Genomic DNA, 22,886 nt, shown 5'->3' on the forward strand with positions numbered 1-22,886 from the left:
CGGACTTTCCGAAACCCAACAGCGGTATCAAAGCCTTGCTCATTTATTTTTGTAACTAATATTTTCAAGGTGTTAAAATGGCTTTAATTTCTAGTTGTGGTTGCTAATTAGATTAGTAGCTCAATTTTATTAATTTTAATCTCGTTTTATTTAGAATTTTGGTTCCCGGACCCAGATTTTCACCCAGGACTAGTGAATTTTGGGTGGAAACGATGTTCTGGAAAGGGTTCAACCCTTAAGGTCTATGAAAAAGCCAAATTCTGCCCAGAAACGCCTGTTTTGTGGGATTCTTCAGTTTGACGAAAAATCTTAAATCTTTTAAACCTTGAATCTTAATAGCATATTAATTGTGATTATGTGTTTGATTCTTTCCTTTAAGCTTCTGCAATTTTAGGCCACTTTTGAGCATGATTACTATGTAGTAATTGGTGCTTAATGGTTGGCTCAATTTTTCACATAATTGCAAATAAATTGCTTTATGTGTGAAAAGTTTGTGTTTTGAGGCTCTTAAGTATTAAAGATCTAAACTTTAATTATTTTAGTTGGTTGGAACTTTATGGTACTAAATTCCTTGAATGTTTATTGAACTTTCTTAATTTAATCATTTTTTAAATTGATTAAAGTCATAAAGTTTCAAACTTGTGATTGAAATTTAATTAATCTTCATATTGAAAGATGTAATTTTTCAAAGATTCACAAGATAAAGTTGGAATTTTTCATTGAATTTTTATTTTCATTATTCCAACCTTTAAATTTTGTCAAATCTCATGATTAATTTATGATTAGTTAAATTAATAGTGATTTGTGAATAGCCCTTTACTTTGTAGCATCAAGTTGAACCAAATTTTATTTAAAGAATAGTTCTTGGATTAATTTGGTTTGTGCACTTAAATGAATTTTATTTAATTGGACTTGTTTTAATCTTCATTTTGCTTGCTCAAAATATTGATTCTAAAATTAATTTAGAATTGATTACAAATGTTTCACAAAAACGGGTAACCCTATATTATTGGCCGAGTAACCCTATAAAACTAACAAAATAATTCCTTTAGCACTGACCAAGTAAATTCTATAAAACCAACAAAGTAACCCATCACATATAAAATTTGGAGTATATAATTTTTTTTTTTTTTTTTGGTAAGATGAAGGACTCTATTGAGCCGGCACCTCTTCCGGGCTTAGCCAACCCAGCTCCGCAGGTCATCGCTTGAAAGTAGAGGGAGGAGGTAAATGAATCCCCCTACTCCCAACCATTTTGTAGTTGGTGGAGCTAGAACTCGTGACCTCAAAGTCACAAGGTGTAGTTCCCTACCAGCTTCACCAAGCTTTGCTTGGTGTATATTAAAGATATGGGAAACGAAATAATTGCTATATATATATATATATATATATATATATATATATATATATATATATATAACCCTCCTCTATATAAGAACTCAATCACATATAAGAACCAATCTCAACCATAGAATTAGATTAGGATGAGCGGTCAGGATTAAAACAGAAGAAAAAGAAAAAAAAAATCAATTTTATCCTTTTCTACAGTAAAAAAAAAAAAAAAAACAAAACAAAAAAAGCAACTCTAACTTTCTCTCTCTTCATTATATGTTCATGACGTTATCTCTCCTCAAACTCCCAAAAATCTCCATAGAAGTTGCAATTTGAAGGATTTTCAAATCAGGTATCTTTTTTTTTTTTTTTTTTTTTGTTCAAAATTTTCATGAAATTTGCATAATGTTCAAGTAGATTTTTCGATTTAACTTTTGCGATTTTGTGATTTGATTTTTGCGAAGTTTCTAATTTGTTTTTCATGAATTTAGCGTGAGTTCAAGTCGTTCTTTTATTTTTCTTATTTGATTTTCATTTTTCGGCAATTTTAGGGTTCAAACGATTTTAGGGTTTGAATTTTCAGTGGATTTAAGGTTCGTAAGGTTCGAATTTCAGTGATTTTAGTGATCGAATTGCAGCGTTATTAGGTGATTTAAGCGCTACTCTTGATTATTTATTGTTTATTTTTTTTTTTTTGGTTTTATTGGCGTCATTTTAGTAGTTTTTTTCAATAATTTTGCTACCTCCTACAAATTTGTATAGAAGGATTTACAACTATTCATATAGAGGAGACATATAGAGGAGTTAATTTTACAAAATTGAATGCAAGCAAAAAGTCAGAAGTCACATCATATAAATTTAAAAGCTATTTTGCAATTAGATACAATAATCTTTATTGTAATTTTTTGCGATTTTTTTTCAGTTTTTGATGATTTATTTCAGATTTTCTAAATGAATTAATTTTCTTATGTGAATTGTAAATTAGCTTAGCATATTCTAAACTCTTTTTTTATCATGTTCTAAACTCTTTCTCAGCATGTTCTAAACCTTTTTTTTTTTTTTACACCATGTTCTAAACTCTTTCTCAGCATGCTCTAAGTTAGTGATACCTCTTGTTGTATTCTTAATTCTTAGTGATATCATTGGCGCTACTCTTGATTATACTCTTAATTTTTCAACGAAATTGTATCTCATGATGGTTGTAGTTGGTAAAGAAAAATATATATATCCTATTGTTGCTTTCCACCTTCTGTTTCGATCTTCTAAAGTATAGGTCCTAAAAGTGACAAGTTTGATTATTTGAACTTTTCAGGATGTGGGTATGATGCTTAATCTTATGTACATGATCTTGTGGGTGTATCCTAGGCTAGAGCTATGCAGCTATGTTGTTTGTATGTCAATTGCAATGTTGAGGCTTTGATGACACCTCGTTTATTTAGAAAAAAATTTAGAACATACGAAGACAAGTTTTAAAAATAGGCAGAACAATAAATTTAAAACATAGAAAATAGGCAAAATAAATTTAGAACATAGAAAAAAAATTTAGAACATAGGCTTAAAACTTTAGAACATCGGAATAAAAATTTAAAACATAGGAAAAAAATTAGAACATAGGCTTAAAAACTTTAGAACATTGGAATAAAACATTAGAACATCAGAAAAAATTTAAACCATAGGCAAAACAAATTTAGAACATAGACTTAAAAACATTAGGTCATAGGAAAAAATTTAGAACATAGAAAAAATTTTAGAACTTAGGAATAAAAATTTAGAATATAGGAAAAAATTTAGAACATAGGCTTAAAAAATTTAGAACATAGGAATAAAAATTTAGAACATAGGAAAAAATTTAGAACATAGGCTTAAAAATTTTAAACATAGGGAAAATATTTAAACCATAGAAAAGAAATTTAGAACACACGCAAAAAAAATATTAGAACATAGAGAAGAAATTTAGAAGATATGCATGAACACTTTAGAACATAAGAATAAAATTTAGAACATACAAAAAAAAAATGGAACACAGGAAAAAAAAAATTAGAACATAAGCAGAATAAAGTTAGAACATAAGTAAGCAAATTGAACATAGGCAGAAAATGTTTATAACATAAGAAAAATATTTAGAACATAAGAAAAAAATATTTAGAACATTAGAAAAAATATTTAGAACATAGACTTATATATTCAAAACACAGAAGAAAAGATTTAGAACATTGAAAAAAATTTAGAACATAGGAAAAAAATTTACGACATATAACATAACTAATTAGAATGGGTAAAACACTTAAATTATAGGAACAGAATTTTAGAACATATAAATTTAGAACATAAGAAATGTATACTTTGTGTTTCTAAACTCCATACTTTTTGTAATTTTCTGCATATATTCTAATTTTGCATAAGCATATAATTTTTAAAAAACTTTAGAACATAAGCAAAAACCTACTAACTCAATTGGTAGAGCCCTATGCAAATGCATAAGGGATGTAGGTTCAATTCCTACATGGGTCATCTCTAAAAATTATTTTTTTTTAAAAAACAAACTTCGACAATAAACCATATTATCTCCAAATTAGCACTAAGTTATACAAGCAATAAATGCTTAATGACTAAAGCTTAGAAACCATGTTACAACTTAACTCTCGTACAAGTTTCAAAAAAAAAAAAAACTTAACTCTTATACAAGCTCGTCTCAGCATTATACAAACAAACCTACGTGGGAGTTGAACCCACATCTTTTGCGCATTTGCACAATACTCTACCCTTTGAGCTAATAGGCTAATGTATATAAACATTATTTGAATGTAAACGTTTACTTACCCTACACTAAACTTCCTCATTAGCAAAATTCAAGAACAATACTTATTGAAAATTATGTTCCACACTCACACAAAAACCATTAAATTTCAATTTGCCATACAAACTTTATTACAACATAGCAGTGATACACATTAGCAGTGATACACATTAGTTACAGGGAATAAATTTTCACTATATCCTTAGTTTTTCTTGTACCTGTCTTGTAAGCCATAGCACCAAACCATCTGTAAGAGCTCTAATTTTTCCAAACAGATGCAAACATGCAATTTCCGTCAAGCTAAAAGAACAATTCCAGCAAGTTCCACTAAAGTGCTATCGAAATCATCTAACTGAGAAAGTTGCACAACACATAAAGGAGTATTTAAGCCAAAAAAATGTGTTGGAAGTTAAACAATAAACCAAGGTTCCTAAAGCACAAGTTTGGCCAAGAGCAATTCATAGAGATGGTTATGGGCTGATGTCTTAACCACCTGCAGGTCAAACACTCAAACCACTATTTGATACGAGTAGGTATTAGACAACGAAAAGGAAAGTTCCAATCATCCAATGTCTATTTCCCTCATCAGCCTTTCAGGTCATGGCACTCAAATTTGGTATCCCCAACATCCTCGTGGTGGAGTCAAATTAGCATTTAACAGAGGGCATTAATAGTTGTCACTAAGAATAGCACACAACCTCCTACATAAGTTGAGCTTCTAAGACAAGAAATTGGAAATACCTAAACATTTATGGGATTGTGAAACTGAAAAATAAATTGTGTGAAAAAGAGTCGAAAAAGACTCCATAAAAATAAAATTGAACCGCAGAGGGAAAAAAAAAAAAGAAGCAAATTAAGAAACATACACACAAGGCAGTAAAGAAGGATCTCAGCTTCTTCCATCAAACTCTTTTAATGTGATGAAACAAATACCTACTTTCTCTCCAGCAAGAAACACAAATACATAATTCATAGTAGATAGCTATTACTGATCTTTAATGTATGCAATTTCTGTACCACTTATCTGTTCAAATACTAGCATCAAATCCTCTACAATCAGCAAAAAAACCACACAGGTAAATTTGATTACAATAGCACGAACAAGAACTTGATTAGGCTTAAGATCAGGAACATCAACATTGTCACGAAGCTCAAGAAATTGAGGACCGCCAAAATGAGGCAAAAGCACTGCTTTACATCTAGTCACAATAAGCGCAATTACAATATCAAAATAATCGCAATAATCAATAACAGTAAGTATTATTAGTGTATAACCATAACAGTAAGACTTATTAGTGTATAACCATAACAGTAATTGACAAAAATAAGTCCGTAAAGGTCCTTAATATCAAAATTTGACTCGAAAATTGAAGAATCGAATTGAAAGTGCAGGTAATAAAATCGCAAGATCAAAATTCGCACAGAAATCGCATAACTCGCAAAGAAATCGACCAAAAATAGCTCAGAAATCACATATATTTGATCAAAAAATCGCACAAATTCGCTCAGAAATTCGGTCAAACTAATCACTAAGATTTTGCTTAAATTAATCGGTCAAAAAAATTTAGTAAAATCGCTCAAAAAAAATGAGAAAAATCGCTAAATTTTTTTGAGAAAAATCGCATAAAAATGCTCGAAAAAATCGCAACCAAAATTATGAGAATCGAAAAAAATGAATTTGAATCATAAAATTGAACAACAAACCTTAATTTCTTGAAATAAACCCTAATTTCATGAAGAAATTTGCACCCAAAAGTATGAGAGAAGAGAGATTTGTATGATGATAGAGAAAGGAAGGCACTAAACGTAAATGAGGAGAAAGCGGATGTCCAAAATCCAGTTTTTTTTTTTGTTTTCCTCAAAAAATTAATTACAATTAGTATCGTGGTTAAATTACTTCGTTTATTAATTACAATTAGTAATGTATAGTTATAAAACTAATTAAGTATTTAAGTTTTTACATTACATACAACAAAACAAAATATAAAAGTGTCTAGTTCTTTACATTACATGTCGAACAACACTAACAATAATCACAATAACAACAACAATAATCATAATAACAATAATCAGTTTTTTAAACAAAATTATTCACGAAAAAAATAATAATAAATCGGAAATCAGGAACATCCGCCTGGATTTTTCGGAAACACCACGGAGGATCTGCCTGAAATTTCCGGATCCTCCATGGTGTTTTCGGAAAATATAGGCGGAAGTCCTTTACGGAAATTTCAGGCGGATGCAGAAATTTCAGGCGGATCCACCTTGGGACTTCCGGATTTTTTGGGCGGATGTCCCATTTCCAGAAAATAAAAAAAAAAAAAACAAAAATTTGAGGGCTCGGGATTGAAGTGGTATAAATTTGAGGGGACCGTTTGATATAATAATATTCATGACGAACAAAATCCTTTTGTCTACTACAACTTGCAAAAAGGGTAAACTAGTCCATTCATATAAAAAAAGGGAGCGTTAGTATGTAAAATGGGAGCGACGTTTAGCAGTTCACGAGAAGAAATAAAGGAGAAAGTGCAGTGAAAATTACAAAAATGCCATTATTAACAAAATCATTTTGAGCGGTCAGATCAAATCTAATCCCACGGTCCAGATTGGTTCTTACATATAATGAGTTCTTATATAAAGGAGGATTTTTATATGAGCCTTCCTATAAAAGATTTGGAACTAAAAGTTAACGAAGGTAATATTATAAAAAATACTTATAAAAAATACTTATATATATATATATATATATATATATATATATATATATATATATATATATATATATATATATATATATATATATATATTCCAAAGTTGCAACTAAAAGTTAACGAAGGTAATATTATAAAAAATACTTATAAAAGATTTGGAATAATATCATGATATTTATATTATACTAAAATTCTTAAAAAAGATTTTAGCAAGAAAAGGAGAAGGGTGTTTTTTTGAGGTAAACCCAGAATTGACATTTTTCATTCCTAATGTTTGTTTTAGTATTATGATATTGATTATGCTAAATTATTGTATCCAATCAAGCCAAAATCTGAATTTGATTTTTATTGGTCAGTTTAGGATTGGGTAAGTTTTTAACACCTTTAATTAATAGAAAAAAAAAATTCAAGAATAATGCGACATTTAAGCATTCTTCCGAAATAAAACGATCTTCTGATTTTTCCAAAATAAAACGACCTATGACATATATATGCTCAAAATAGAACATGATCGATAGGTAATTTGTTTATAGGTAAACTCTAACACATATCGCAATGTGATTGGCAGTTTTTTTGTTTATTTTCCATTTTTTTGTTTTTAAGAAAATGATTTTAATTTCACTAGCCTGATAAGCTGATACCTTCAACCCCACTTGCCTAACCCCCCCCCAACAACCTGAATACGACCCTCTTTCCTTCACCAGCTCGAATCCCCCACCTTAACCTTCTCCAACCTAAAACCACCCACCCTAACCCTCTATGAGCATTGATACTCCCACCATAGCCCTCTAATAACCCAGAAACCTTACCACTACCCCATTTGCAGATCTAGGGGGTACACAGAGGTAAAGCTGTACCCCCATTCCGCTAAAAAAAATGAAAAAAACAGATATCAAAGAGATCGCCTATGTATAATAATATCGGGTCTGTCAGCTTAGAGAATCTGGCAATCAGTCCGCTTATTTTGTGTTAAATTGAAAGAGACCTCTTTTTAAAAAAATTTGTCTTAGGAGTTAGTTCACTTATTTTGTATTAAATTCAAAGAGACCTCTTATTAAAGAACTGGTCTCTTAGGTGTTTTTTATACTACCTCCGATTTTTTTAGTTGCAACTTTGGAATATTTTATATCTCTCAAATAATACCCCAAAGTTACAACTATAAAAAATCGGAGGTAGTATTTTCCATTCTAGGTTAATAATTTTCAATGTAAGAGATCATTTTCACAAATAACAGGTCTTTTAGATAATACCTTTAATGACTCAAAATTTTCACTCCACATTTTATTTTGTAGATTTTTTTTTTAAATCAAACTTAATTTAGAACCCCCATTTTTCAAATCCTGCATCCGCCATCGCCCCACCCTCCACCATTGCCGAAACCTCTTGAAATAGGTCGAGGTAAGGATGGTTTACTGAGTGGGTCGAGGTCGAGTAGGTTGATTTGGGTTGGGTTGTGATGGTCTTTCGATTTGGCCAAGCAGGTAGTAGGGAAGGTTGGTGTTTTGGGTAAAAATACCCATGCCAAGTGACCCTATTAGAAGTTCACACGTGTCACCCTTAGACAGGTCCAAAGTGGTCTAATCTCTATTTGACACGTGTCACTCCCAGTTGTTGGGAAAAAAGGCTGCCTTTATGGCCCACATCCCGAGCATGCCGCAATGCAGCGCAGCCAATTAGAATTAGGTTAGAGGGACCTAAGAAAGAGCACCTTTACCGATGACCCTATAAATAGGGAGATTAACCCCTTTGTTAGGGGGCACGTTCATTTATTACATTCTACCTACATTCTCTTACATCAGAAAAAAAACACTTGATCTCGAAATTCGAGAAGATCTCACTTTTACCTTTTCCGCACTTTTTACCTTTCTCCGAACACGTTCTAACTTGATCGTCGGAGGCGGAGCTCCTACAACTCGGAGTCTCCGTTATTTTGTAGGTATAGATAGAAGATTCCAGTTAGTGACGTAACTCTCTCGAGGGACCAAAACCCCAAAACATTCGGCGTCGTCTGTGGGGAGAGTACATCTAAGATGGTTTAAGAGTCTGTACATGTAGACACCTAAAAATGTCTCCCCAAAACCAAACCCGATGATGAACAACCTTTCATCGCCATTATTGATCGGGTTAAGTATTTAACCTTTGGAGAGCTTAAATCCATATTTATTCCCAATACATTTCATAAACCAGTCCAATTCCTAGCTCATTTCCCTAAACAATAACTTACTTTCCACTTTTCTTCTCCACATCACAAATCCGAGAGAAACTGATTTTGTGGCCCTATAATTTTGATCCAATTATTATTTAGTAGGAAAGGCCTTGAAATAAGCTTTCCAAAGATATATCATAAGTCTAATTCCGATTTAAAACGAAGAAGATATGAGCAAAATACTAAACATGGCCCAAAACTGACACCCTTTCACTAAAACGGGCGTATCTTAAAATCTACAAATGATTTTAACCTTATTCTAGTTGGGTTTGAAATTAGACTTGATAAGATTTTCAATGATATATAATATGCCTTATTTCAATTACGGATCAAAAGTTATCATAATTTTAAAAACGCAAAAAAAACTGGAATTACCACGCATCAACTAAATTGCCGCGTCGCAGCGATTGCTGACGAGTCACGGTGCCTGGTACCGTGGCACGATATTATGCACCGTGTTGCGGTACACATACCGTGACACGGTGCTTTCCCGTGTCTATTCCGCATTTTTTCTCACGTGCTTATGAGCCTGGACGCATTTTTAGGCAAACTGTACACCACGACACGGTGTGCTATACCATGCCACGGTGGACTACTGCAGTGTCACGGTAAACAAACTGTGACACGGTACTTTCATGTGTCTTCTCCGTGTTTTCTTTACGCGCTTTATGAACTTGGACGTTTTTTAGGCCGAATTGTGCACCGTGATACGGTGCTCTACGCCGCGCCATAGTGGACAATGCCGTGACATGGTGTTCCGTACCGTGAACCCCCTATTCATTTCCTCTATAAATACAAACCTCATTTCTGTAGTTCGGGGCACCAAAAATCATTCTCTCTTCCTCTACACCAAAAATCATTCTCTCTCTCCCTACACCAAAAATCATTCTCTTCTCCCTCTTTAGTCTAAACACTAGCCTCCTTGTTCTTCCATCGTTCCTTCCTTAAGCACTTCCAAGGAGTCCATACAACACCCGAAGTTCTATACTTAAACCAAGGCGTGAAAGGTAGAATTAACTGAGGGTTTGGATCAAATCAACTCTACTTTTTATTTAATTTAATTTCAATTTGATTCATATTTTTATTGAAGTTACTAACAATTTATTCATGATGTAGCAATTTAAAGGAGTACGCGGAATGTGAGTAATTAATTAATTTAATTACTTATTTTATTTTATATTACTAGTATCATGATTAGGTTTATTTTATTTGACTAACGATATTGTTGAATTGCTTCCAAGATTAATGTTTATTATATTGTTATTATGATCACCATATTGCATGTTTAAGTGGAATATGTAATTGAAAATCACACCTAATAAGATAATTTGGACAGCCGACTTCGGTTCCTTTTTAATCTTGTTATTAATTAAAGCGATCACTAATATTTTAGAATTATGTGTTGCATTAATATTCAACCAATTTAGCCTAATAATAGTTTGGAGCGAATTGAATATTTTGTTTGTATGCCTTTGAGATTGCAGGAATCACTTTTCACTATAAGAATCGAGTAGAGGACAATACGGGCGAATGTGACTCCATGACTCACTTCGTGCCATCATCCCCGATCCTCCTTTCGTGGTTTCGAACCATATGGAACTAGTAATCTCATGGATTATGAATGGGGTGTAACTTTCACGGGTCAATCGTTGTTGCCTATCGTTGTCCCTTTATTCATGGTTGCCTTTTATGATCCGTGAACGATTTACAAGTTCCTTAAAAACTTGTTGGTGGCTCCCTACTTTCCTTGTCCCTAATCATATTATGCCAATTCCCACTTTCTATGAGTGCCAAGCATATTCACCACATGCTTACGTAGGCGCACTTCAAATGACGCCTATAATTTGGCGACTCCACTGGGGAAAATTCTTGGTTATTTATCGATTTGAGTAATCGGTATTTAATTAAGATGAGTGGATGAGACTTGAAAAATTCTTGAAAAGTATTCCTGTAATTAAATTGGAATTTTTACATATACATAGACGTTTTAACGTTGCATTTTAGGTTTGCTCGTAGGAAAAGTTGAATAACCTGATTGCGGACGAAGAAAACAGAGGCACCAGTTAGATTTCAAGACTGCCGCGCCACGGCATGACTGCCATCATGCGGTGTTCTGTACCGTGACACGGTGTTCCCTGCCATGTCGCTACAATCCTGAAATCTTTCCAGTGGATTATTTTTTTATTCATAGTCGGCTTCCTTCAATTTTTCTAAAAAACCGTATGTGTTCTACATGCATTTTATCCTAGGGAATTTAAGCTCTATCAACCCAAAAACGCTCATGGAAATAAGGGTTCATCCGAGTCATTAAATTCACCCAAACGATGGAGTCAAGTTTGATTTCATCACGAACTCGCGGAGCCGCCCGTTGGCATACACCCTCAAGGGAGGTTGCCTTGCTAATGCGTCCAAACTCTTAACCATGGTACCTTTTAACACCAAATAAACTTGACCATAGTGGAACATAGAACTTGACCTTAGGTTGCGAACTCTTCTTTGCATCATTGCGCCTACGTGCTCTATGTGTGATCATTTTTATCTTAACCTTAACGAGTTTTCTTTGTCTATGGTGGTTTATTTTATGACTAATTAATGCCAATGGACCGTACTCACTTAGTAATTAGCGCAATTCAAACACTATAAAAAAAAATAAAAATAAAAATAAAAACTGGAAAAAACACACAAAAACACCCGGCAGAAATGTCGCGTCACAGCAGCTTGTACTGCGATACGGTAAAGTTCAACGTGTCACAGTGCCCAAGGAATAAGTCCAGTCAGCTTTTTTTTAGTCTTCCATGCTAATTTGGTCCTCGTGTAAGTCATTTTGGTTAGTGTTCACATGTCTAGCCATACGATCATACCACGAGTCTTATAACATCACTTAATTACTCACGAGTCAAGTATAGTCCAAACACTTTCTTTATTTTCCGACTCGAGTCATGCACCATGTCGTTTATGATCGTATACTAGGTTCATGCACCCCTTTTTTCGTCATAATAAAAAATGAGTGGAGTTCTTCTCACCTGTTTTCAAATGTCTATTTTTCCCCCTTCCTTTCCTATCTTAAGAAATGAGTCAAACAATTAAGTGAATTGCTTTATTTCACAGTACTTGGTCAAGGAGCAGGGGTAGATTAATACGGTTCGAGTCATTACCGCAACAATCTCTTAGATCTAAGAGGCGTTCAAGGAAAACTTCGCCATCTCCACATTACTTATCACCTTCAAACTACTTTCAGTTCATTCCAATGGCCACTAAGGAAGATATTGAGAACATCAACAAATCCATCGATGCACTGTCTACCATGATGCAAACCCTTACCACTAGGGTCACTACCATGGAACAAAACAAGGTCATTGTTTCTACCCTTGACAAATTTAAAGAATAGACGAGTAAGATTTATAAGGATTTCACTTATGTGAAACAGCCTCCCACTCCTTTGGATGTGAAGGACATGCTCCCCGAAAAGTTCTCCACTGCTAATATTCCAAAGTTCAAGCCTACTGACAATCTAATATTCCATTTGAAGGCGTTCTCTGTAACCATGGATCTCAAAGGATTGGACGTAACACTCTTCCCTACGGTGTTCCTTCTCTCCTTAGAGCATGCTTGTCAACAATAATGGATTTATTCTCTAGATGCCAAGTATACTGCAACTTGGCAAGTTGTCACCGACAATTTCATGAATCGTTACAGTTGTAACATTCAAAACCAGAACTTCTGAACATGAACTCTCCATTCTCAAACAGAAAGAGAATGAAGGCTTCACCACTTATCTAAACAGGTGGAGGGAAACGGCTGCACTCTTGGTAGATCCCCCTAAAGAAAGAGAGATGGTTCGCCTCTTCATCCCCAACCTAACTTACAAATATAAGCAACATCTTAGGTTTCTGCCTTTGAACACTTTCGAAGCTGTATACAACATTGGCATTAATATTGAGGACGAGCTAATAAAAACTGCTGGTAGTAACAATAATAACACTTGGAAAAACAAGAAGGACGACGTTCCTTCTTCTTCGTCTTCTAAGCACGAAAATACTACCAACAATATAAGCTAAGTCGATCTCAATGAAGTTTTAGCTCTTGATGCTCCATTGCCCAAGAAAAGGAGAACTTACACTCCTATAAGAATGACTTATGATGAAGCCTTTGATCGCCTTTAAGGTCAAGGCTTGATCACACCTATTGGGCCATTTCCAGAGCCAAAACCTGAAGAAAGGAGCGCCAAGTGGAATTCCAATGCCCACTGCAAGTTCCATCAAGGAAGAGGTCACTCTACCGAGCAATGTTGGAATTTGAAGGACGTTATTCAAGATCTTGTTGATGTAAACAAACTTCCTGTCCCTCTAAGCGGCAAGAAGTAATGAAGACGGGCGCACGGCGAGCCCTTCGTGCAAGATTTCATGATCTTTTTTTTTTATATTCATTTCCCTTTCCCTATTCAAGTCTAGCATAGATTTCCATTTCTGTTATTTGATCATTGTGTTTGTTTATTCACCATTTCCATAAAAAATATGAGCATTATTCCTTTATATCTCGATCATGTCTTTCTTATTAAAAAAAAAAAATCAATTTCCGAACCAAACACAAGGTACACCAATGACTTGAGGCACCTTTGCAACCTATAATTCCCATTAACCATTCAAACATACATTTCATTTCTTCATCAACCACTTTGAGCCCCGTCTAACGAATGGCCTTATTTATTCAACCCACATTCACCTAACCTTGGGATGGGAAGGTGTGTATTTTGTGCAACATTCAAAAAGCAAGTTCAAATGAAAAAAAAAAGAAAAAGTAAATAAAAAAACAATGTCTAAAGGCAAGTGCTCCAATGTCTTGGATACGAACACGTCTCGAATTGCGTCTCTCATCGAGTGCTTGGTACCGTGCCTGAGAAACATGAATGCTAAGTGAGTGCTTGGACCGCATGATCTGAGATTGCCTACATTGATTCAAAAGAATAAAAAAGAAAAGAAATTCAAAGAAAAAAAATGTGAAAAATAAAACTTGCGAATTCAAACTTTTCAAATTCACAATTACACACCTTAGGGGGCTTACCTCGGGTCTTGAGCCTTTTTACCCTTTCTTCTTCACCTATAAGCTTAACCACGTCACAACCCTTGAAAGACCTCTTTGAGGTATACATACAATTGTGCAAAGTTTGGTTAGAGCTGCGCTCGGCCTAATTCCTAACGGATACGTAGGCAACCTCACAATGAGGTGCGGCCATATTCATATTCATATCCACACATGATCGAGTCATTTCCAATGCTTATCCCTTTAATCCTATCCATCTAGAGCTAGACTTAGGGGCTTGAACCCACGTCACTTAGCCTACCCAGCCCAAAGAGTCACCATCTCGACTCTTCTTACATCTATTTCCCTCACCAAAACCTTTGTAGCCTCACCTAGGATCACATTTACACACTTCTTTCACACATACATAGCCATCTCATCCTTCCCTTAGGAACCCTTTATCATGAAATCTTATTCCCCTACCACGCATGCTTCATCATCTTTCAAGACAACATTCATTAAAAAAAACATTGTATACTTGCCTAGCTTCCTGACCTGAGCAATATTCATTGTTTCACGAATCGTATAATGTGTTTAGAAACATTTATATATCAATGATTTGTAATCATACAAAGCATATCGTGCTTAGCTCAAGGAGCTAAGCAACGTTCATTATGCAATACTCAACAATTACTTCATCTATATACGTGCTTAACTTCCAAACCTCAGTGACGTTCAAGATCTATCGTTTCTTTACACCATATACGATGCTTGGCTCCATGATCTAAGTTCATTCATCTATCCTGTCACATGATGTAATTGTCCTTAGCCTCCTGGCCTACGAAAATTCATTATGCATACATTACTTTCAAGACGAGCAATTCAATTTAACGAACAAAATATCTATGCAATTTATCTCGCTTTTCTCTATTTGCACAACTAGGAAATTTTAAACTTCTTTTATTTTTTTTCATATTTTTTCTTTTGGGGAAGTTCAAAAACTTTTTCAAAATTTTCTCATCGAGAGAAGTTGAAATCAAAACTTCATTTTTCACGTCTTTCTTTTTCGGGAGAAAGTCAGTACCCTCCACTCATCTCATGACAAAAATGACGGAAATTTTTTGCTTTTGCATTTTCGGTTTCTTGTGTCTGCGCACACACTTACTCAATATACATATACACACAATCACAAGTCATACACATGTCATGTCAAGTCAAGCTTGGTCAAGTCAGTTGGTCAAGTCAATAACAGTATATACGAGTCCCTTGGCAAATTTCATTTTGCAGGCCTCATTTATAGCCCACGTTCGGGGACAAGCGAACCATTTACAGCCCACATTCGGGGACAAGAGAACCAACTACAGCCCACGTTCGGGGACAAGCAAACCATCTATAGCCCACGTTCGGGGACAAGCGAACCATCTACAGCCCACGTTCGGGGACAAGCGAACCATCTACAGCCAACGTTTGGGGACAAGCGAACCATATACAACCCACGTTCGGGGACAATCGAACCAACTACAGCCCACATTTTGGGACAATCGAACCAACTACAGCCCACGTTTTGGGACAATCGAACCAACTACATCCCACGTTCGGGGACAATTGAACAAGTTTTTCCTCAAGCATGGAAAATTATCGGTCATTGCCACCTCTCAAGGCGAAGAAGTCAGCTATTATATCACAACAATCTTCATCCAGTGGATTTCATCAAGCATAGAAAGCTACCAAACTCATTTGCCACCGATACACTGGTGTCAGATACTATTAAACATATTTGCCACTGATACAATGGTGTTAGATAAGCATTCTATCCCTTTACTCTTTTATCTGTGGAACTAACATTTTTTCTACAGGTATCGACATATAAAGAGTGATTTAGGATCGCAGAACGTATTAAATCATTCTCCGCCCCTACTGACTACTTTGACTATCGTTTTTGAAACTGAGGTTTCTACAAACTCAGTCAAAGTGGGGGCTTCTGTAGACACCTAAAAATGTCTTCCCAAAACCAAACTCGATGATGAACAACCTTTCACCGCCATTATTGGTAGGGTTGAGTATTTAACCTTTGGAGTGCTTAAATCCATATTCATTCCCAATACATTTCATAAACAAGTCCAATTCCTAGCTCATTTCCCTAAACAATAACTTACTTTCCACTTTTCATGTCCACATCACAAAACCGAGAGAAACTGATTTTGTGGCCCTATAATTTTGATCCAATTGTTATTTTTTTGTATAGGCCTTGAAATAAGCTTTCCAACGATATATCATAATCCCAATTCAGATTTAAAACGAAGAAGATATAAGCAAAATACTAAACTCGGCCCAAAACCGACACCCTTATACTAAAACGGCCATATCTTAAAATCTACAAATGATTTTAACCAGATTCTAACTGGGTTGGAAAGTATATTGGATAATTTTTCTAATGATATATTATATGCCTTATTTCGAGTTACGGATCAAAAGTTATCATAGTTTTATAAACGCATAAAAAACTGGAATTACCGCGAGCAACTAAATTGTCGTGTCGCGGCAATTGCTGACGTGTCACGGTACCTGGTACCGTGGAACGGTATTCTGCATCGTGACACGGTGCTTTCCCGTGTCTATTCCGCATTTTTTCTTACGCGCTTATAAACCTGGACGTATTTTTAGGCAAACTGTACACCGCGACACGGTGTGCCATACCGTGCCACGGTGGACTAGTGCCGTGTCACGGTATAACGGTGCTTTCAGGTGTCTTCTCCGTGTTTTCTTTAAGCACTTTATGAATCTAGACATTTTTTTGGCCGAATAGTGCACCGCGACACGACGCTCTGTGCCGCGCTTAAGTGGACAATGTCGTGACATGGTGTTCCGTACTGTATCACGATGCCCAACACCGTGTCACGGAGCTTAATTATGGTTTTTTTTCGCGGCTTTATCTCTTCTAGGGTTCCGTGCATCCCCTATTCATTTCCTCTATAAATACAAACCTTATTTCTGTAGTTCGAGGCACCAAAAATCATTTTCTCTCCCTCTACAGCAAAAATCATTCTCTTTCTCCCTACACCAAAAAATCATTCTCTTCTCTCTCTTTAGCCTAAACACTAGCCTCCTTATTCTTCCATCATTCCTTTCTTAAGCACTTCCAAGGAGTACACCCGAAGTTCTATACTTAAACCAAGGTGTGAAAGGTAGAATTAACTAAGGGTTTGGATCAAATCAACTCTACTTTTTATTTAATTTAATTTCAATTTGATTTATATTTTTAATGAAGTTACTAACATTTTATTCATGATGTAGCAATTTAAAGGAGCACGCGGAATGTGAGTATTAATTGTTTATTTTATTTTATATTGCTGGTATCATGATTAAGTTTATTTGATTTGACTAACGATATTATTGTTGAATTGCTTCCAATATTAATGTTTATTCTATTGTTATTATAATCACCATATTGCATGTTTAAAGGGAATGTGTAATTGAAATCACGCTTAGTAAGATAAATTGGACAACCGGTTTAGGTTCCTTTTAATCTTGTTATTAATTAAAGTGATCACTAATATTTTAGAATTATGTGTTGCATTAATATTCAACCAATTTATCCTAATAATAGTTTGGAGCGAATTGAATATTTTGTTTGTATGCCTTTGAGATTGCAGGAATAACTTTTCACTATAAGAATCGAGTAGAGGCCAATACGGGCGAATGTAACTCCATGACTCACTTCGTGCCATCATCCTCGATCCTCCTTTCCTAGTTCCAAACCATATGGAGTTATTAATCTCATGGATTATGAATGGGGTGTAACCTTCACGGGTCAATCGTTGTTGCCTACGTTGTCCCTTTATTCGTGGTTGCCTTTTATGATCCGTGAACGGTTTACAAGTTCCTTAAAAACTTGTTAGCGGCTCCCTACTTTCCTTGTCCCTAATCTTATTATTTAAATTCCCACTTCCTATGAGTGCCAAGCATATTCACAACATGCTTATGTTGGCGCGCTTCAAACGACGCCTACAATAGCGCCCCTAGAACACAACCGGCCTCCGATCGACGTGGAGGTCTATTCAGACCAAGATACTTATAACGACGTTGAAGTCAAAATGTATGTGGCCTCTGATGGGTCACTCAGAACCAGACACATCCATCCCGAGATAACCTGGAACGGAACACCAATGAAGCTGATCTAAGTAAATCTACTGGACCACCGGCTGGGGAAACCCAGTCGACAAGAGGGACTGCTCTCATCACTAGGGATAAACTCATGATGTTCATGACTAGTTTCAAGGGGGAGATTAAGGACCTCATCAACAAAAGGACGACTAGCTCTATCAAAGGTCAGTCGGCCAAGTAGACTCCTCAAGCCGAGAGGAGAAAGCCAGTCAGGGACATGCAGCCTACTCCATATCCAAAGGAGAAGGCCACACCTGCGATTGACTGGTCTAAAGTTCTACTGCCCTAGACGGGCACAAGAAAGGTCATCCGGTAATTTCAACCGGAAGGCAGCAAAATATCATTCTCTAACGCTTGGCACATCATCGAGCAGAAGAGAAACCAGCAGCTGTCTGAGTCGGCCTCTACATCGAGCTTCCCAGACAGCTTCAAAAACACCTTAGCAAGGAATACTCAATCCTTGCATGAGAGCCATACAGGCGGCAAGTCCGTCCACTCAGGCCCTCAGATGATTAGGTCAGCCTCGTATGTGCCTCAGATGCCATACGGGCAATATACCCCACCTTACATGCAGCCGACCCTCTTAGGAGTTCAGGCAGCATAGCCCCTAGACTGGCAGCTCCGGTTTCTCAAACTTGGTGAACAACCTTCTGCGTTCACCGGGGAGATAATCGAGGCGGCACAGCCGACCAAGGTTAAGAATGTCTTGGTTGGTACATATGATGGTACCACCAACCCTGAAGATCACCTCATGGCCTATAGATGATGCCACGTGGTGCAGATGTTTCCCGGTTACATTGAAAAGCATAGCACAACAATGGTTTGGCAACTTGGCAGCCAGATGTATTGACAGCTTTAAGAGGCTTCCTTTCTTATTTACTTCAAACTTCTCGATGAACACCCCTGCAAAGAAAACAAGTCTTGACTTAAGCACCATCCGGCAGGGAGAGAGAGAAGGGCTCTGCTCTTACGTCAGGCGGATCAATCTGGTGAGAATCCAAATTCAAGGACTATCTAACGAAGTTGCATACACAGACTTCTTTAAGGGTCTGAAGGACGGGTTAACCTTTAAGTTTGACCTCGTCAGAAAGAGGGTTTTCACCCTCCAAGAGGCGTTGATGGAGGCGGAAAGATTTATATAAGCAACTGACCTCTACTCGTCTAATAATCAGTTAGACTCTAAAAGGTCTGACAAACAAAAGGAGAGTCGGTCTGCTTAGCCTGCTCCCAAAGTTGAATAGAGCAAAAAGAGAAAAGTGATCTGGGTGGTTGACGACTCTTATCAGCCGTCCCAGAAGAAAAAGAAGGAATTTAAACCGTACGTCCCTAAGTACGAGTTTAATAAAGATTGCTACTCTATCCTCATGGAGATAAAGGACCAGGTGGCCATTGAGAAACCCGCAGCTATAAAGGGTTCCGCCAAAAATCGGAACAAAAATAAATATTGCCATTTCCATGAGGACATCAGCCATGACACAAACGACTACTATAGCCTGAAGCGACTGTTGGACCGTCTGGCTGATCAGGGAGTGTTGAAGTCCTACATCCTCAAGTCCAAGGTTACCCTGAAGACAAGCCCTAGGCAGTCATCCAAAACGACTGCCCAGCCTACTAGTAGCTCGGACACTAAAAAAGATCTGATCTACACCATAGCAGGCGGTTTTGCTGGAGGGGGCCCTACCATCCGGGGCACCAAGAACCATTTGAAGAAAATGAATGTCAATTGTGCTGAGGAAGGTTAGGCGTCTACCAGCACATTCCCGGAGGTTGTCATCACTGAAAGGGACAGGGGCAAAGTCCGCCAACCACATGATAACCCTGTGGTTATTGAATGCAAAGTGGCCAACCAGCTGTTTGGCCGCATCCTAATTGACACGGGAAGCTCGTCTAACATCATCAGCTACAAGTGTCTGTCTAAGCTGAGGTACAAGGTAGACAGCATGTGCAGCGTCTCCCACCCCCTTGTTGGGTTCAGAGGGGGAGTTGTGCACCCAGTCGGGCAGGTAGATCTATCCATCCTGCTGGGAGATAATGGAATAGGGAACCACATGGTCGTCCAATTTTTGGTGGTTGAAGAGCTGACCGCCTACAATCTTATTCTGGGTCGTCCTACTCTGAACGAGTGCAAGGCCGTCATCATCCCAACTCTCATGCTGCTGAAATATGAAAGGGATGATGGCTCTGTTGGCTCCTTAAAAGGGGATCTGAAGACGGCAAGGGAGAGTTATCTCTCATACATCAAACCCACGGCTGCAGCAGCCGGACAGGGGAAGGAGCCAATAGACCTTGACGATGTCAAGGATCCTGACTCAACCCAACCAACCGCCAAGAAAAGAAAACTTGATCAGCTTGTGGCGGTGAAGAAGAAGAAGCAATAGCAATCACTGACTGGGGAACGGTCAGATGAACTCCGTCCCAAGCCGGCTGGTGATCACATTAATATTCCTCTAGACGATTGTCGTGCAAAGCGAAATGTTAAGTTGGGAACGGTTGATTTTACTAAGTTGGGTGCAGACTTGCACCTTCTACTGAAAGAATTTAAACACATTTTTGCCTTTGAAGTAGAAAAGATGCTAGGCATTAGCCCGGATCTTGCTGTCCACAATAGGGCTGGAAAAAGTTGACCCAACCCGAAAACCTGACCCAAACTCGACCTGAAAATAGCGGGTTAGGGTTGAAGTTTTTGATTCGAAAACTTAAATAGGTCGACATGAACACGGCACGAAATTTAAATAGGTTAGGTTAAGGTTGAATATTCCAACCCGAAAATGATCCACCTAACCCGAAATATAAATAAAATAAAAATAAAAACAAAAAAATAAAAACAAAAGTAACTATTGAAGCCAGCCTAAGCCCACATTTAAGTCCTAATAAAAGCTAAAACCCTAAAATCTTCTCATATGCTCACTCCTTTCAGCCACAAGAGCTATCTTTCTCCCTAATATTTCATTTTTCCCCTCATCTTTTCTCTCTCTTCAACTCAAGAATTCAAACCCTAAAAACTTAAAATCCTTTCCCTTTCCACGCCTTCCTCTCTTTCACAAACATAACTACGGTTCAAGAGTTCAACCTTCATCAATCACCCACGGCACAGTTTAATTATGGAAGAATGATACCGACACTATTGATGATAGCAAGGGCTAGTCGTTTACATACCAAGCAACAATTTCTATGGCACTAGCCTTGTTCTTTACAAGAACCCATTATAATTAATGTTAAGTATGTGATGAATCAGATGATGTATGCTATTTTCATGTTTTTGTTATACATATTGTAATGTAATATTAACAATGACCCTTTATAATTATTTGCTAAACACACTTTTTTTGGTTTGTAATTGTTAATTAGAATTGTTACTTTATTATGGAGTATTTTGTTAGACTATGTTGTTTATTTTGGTTTCAATTGAAGCACTGATCCTATGAATTTTGTGTTTGAATATATCAAGTTATTTGTGAAAAAAAAATCAGGTTAAATAAGGTCAAATTCGGGTTGACCCAAACCCGAAAATATCAGGTTCAAGTTGAACTTTTCAACCCGATAAGTTAAATGGATCAGGTTCGGGTTGGGCGGTAGCTAACCCGAAATCAGCTGACCCGACACGAACCCGACCCGACCTGATCCGTTTGCCAGCCCTAGTCCACAAGCTCGTCGTGGATCCTAAAAAGAAGCCCATCAGGCAAAAGAAGAGAAATTACGACGAGGAGAGAAGTCAGGCTGCAGCTGCCGAGGTTAAAAATCTCTTAGACGCTGGGTTCATTCAGCTATGTAACTTCCCTGATTGGGTTACAAACATTGTGCTTGTAAAGAAGCCGAATGGTACCTGGCGCATGTCTATAGATTACACTAACTTAAATAAGGCATGTGCAAAGGACAGTTACCCGCTTCTCATGATCGACAGCTTGGTCGACTCTACAGCCGAACATGCCTTGATGAGCTTCATGGATTCCTAGTCAGGCTTTCACCAGATTCCCCTGTGGAAAAAAGATCAAGAGAAGATGACATTCGTCACTGATCAGGGGTTATTCTATTATACTATGATGCCATTTGGCTTGAATAATGCGCCCGCTACTTTCCAACGAATGATTAATATTGTCTTCATTAATCAAATTGGGAGGAATGTAGAGGCCTACATCGGTGACATGATAGTCAAATCCAAGCTACAGACAAATCATCTTGCTGACCTCCGAGAAACCTTCACCACACTCAGGCGGCACAAGGTCATGCTCAATCCCAAGAAGTGTGTATTTGGTGTTTAGTCTGGGAAGTTTCTCGGATTTTTAATTGATCAAAGGGGAATGCCAACCCATAGAAGATACAGGCGGTAATCGACATGAAGTCACCTCGAACTGTCAAGGAAGTTTAAAAATTTACCGGTTGTCTAGCGGCATTGGGGAGATTCCTCAGCCGGTCAGATGAGAAGTGCCTCTATTTCTTCCAAGAGATCGGAAAGAAGACAAGGTTTGAATGGGGGGTGTAGGGAATAATTCAAGCATCCCACACTTGAGCCCCACTGTGATCATACACTTAAGCATGGTGGCGTCCAAAGGGAAGGAAGCTAGAGTAAAAGAGTCGCCAACAAGTTTTAGGAACTTGTAAACCGTTCACAGGGTGAAGGTTACAGCCCTTCACGATCCATGAGATCACTAACTCCATA

General features: G+C 36.9%; 1 long non-coding RNA gene across 1 annotated transcript; it reads right to left on the reverse strand.

Moving 5' to 3' along the window:
• Positions 1 to 4,885: 4,885 nt before the first annotated feature.
• LOC145572182 (uncharacterized) lies at positions 4,886 to 5,969 on the reverse strand. The gene is made up of 2 exons (XR_014096709.1): positions 5,834 to 5,969; positions 4,886 to 5,328 (listed from the first exon to the last, which is right to left on the reverse strand). It is a non-coding gene; the product is annotated as an uncharacterized LOC145572182 (long non-coding RNA).
• Between the last annotated feature and the right edge of the window lie 16,917 nt (positions 5,970 to 22,886).

Source organism: Chenopodium album, chromosome 12, assembly GCF_948465745.1.
Source record: "Chenopodium album chromosome 12, dcCheAlbu1.1, whole genome shotgun sequence".
Taxonomy (NCBI): Eukaryota; Viridiplantae; Streptophyta; class Magnoliopsida; order Caryophyllales; family Amaranthaceae; genus Chenopodium; species Chenopodium album.